Here is a 1,260-nt window from a genome sequence, read left to right as displayed (position 1 = left end):
ACCCAAAGACCCAAGAGAGAGTGGGCAACTCAGAGTCCGATAGCCCAAAAAGAGAGTGGGCAATCAGGTAGAACAGTACCACCGGCAACCCAGTGTGGACTTAGGTTCTGGGTGGAAAGCGCCCGGGTGACCAGGTGCACATGGGCCTTTTAGGTCCACCAGGTGCACGCGATCCATTTTGGGTGACCAGGTGCACGAGATCCATTTGGGTGACCAGGTGCACATGGGCCTTTTTAGGTCACCAGGTGCACGCGATCCATTTTGGGTGACCAGGTGCACGAGGTCCATTTTGGGTGACCAGGTGCACGCGGTTTCTTAACAGCGCGGCTATATGCTTTATTGTCCGAGGAAGGGTGCTTAAGTGTGGGTGCCCTGGTTCACCTGGTGTGCGAGGTTGTGGAGGGGGGGTCCCCTGCTGGAATCATCCCCGGAAATAGAGTGGTGTTCCCCGGTGGTGAGTGAGGGCCTACCTGCCTGTATGTGTACTCTCATGCCAGAGAGAGAGGCCTGTTCCTGGATAGGGAGTGAGGCCCTTTAGGGATTTATGTGTACTCTCATGCCCAGAGAGAGAGGCCTGTTCCTGGATAGGGAGTGAGGCCTTAGGTCTGTAGGTCAATAGTTCCACTGTCCTTAAGGGGGGCAGAGCAGTCAGCCTCTGTGGAGGTGAGCTGCTCTGTCCCCCTTTTTTTGGCCTAATTCCCCAATTCACCATACCAGAGTTGGACAGGCCCTTTAGGGATTTATGTGTACTCTCATGCCCAGAGAGAGAGGCCTGTTCCTGGATAGGGAGTTAGGCCTTTAGGTCTGTAGGTCAATAGATTCCACTGTCCTTAATGGGGGCAGAGCAGTCAGCCTCTGTGGAGGTGAGCTGCTCTGTCCCCCTTTTTTGTTGGCCTATTCTCCCCAATCACCATACCCAGAGTTGGACAGGCCCTTTAGGGGATTTATGTGTACTCTCTCAGCCCAGAGAGAGAGGCCCTGTTCCTGGATAGGGAGTTAGGCCTTTAGGTCTGAAGGTCAATAGTTCCACCTGTCCTTAAGGGGGGCAGAGCAGTCAGCCTCTGTGAGGTGAGCTGCTCGTTCCCCCTTTTTTTTGGCCTAATTCCCCAATCACCATACAAAAGAGTTGGACATAGTGCAATTTCTGTGATTTATGTACCATCCATTTGGGTTACCAGATGCAGCTTTTCAATCACCAGGTGCACAACAATGTGTATCCAATCAGAATAGTTTATAACAGTCCATAAAAGGCACTCAGGA

The sequence above is a fragment of the Oncorhynchus kisutch genome, unplaced genomic scaffold, assembly GCF_002021735.2.
Source record: "Oncorhynchus kisutch isolate 150728-3 unplaced genomic scaffold, Okis_V2 scaffold444, whole genome shotgun sequence".
Taxonomy (NCBI): Eukaryota; Metazoa; Chordata; class Actinopteri; order Salmoniformes; family Salmonidae; genus Oncorhynchus; species Oncorhynchus kisutch.
The sequence above is the reverse complement of the archived record's forward strand: the minus strand, read 5'-3'. Positions refer to the sequence as shown.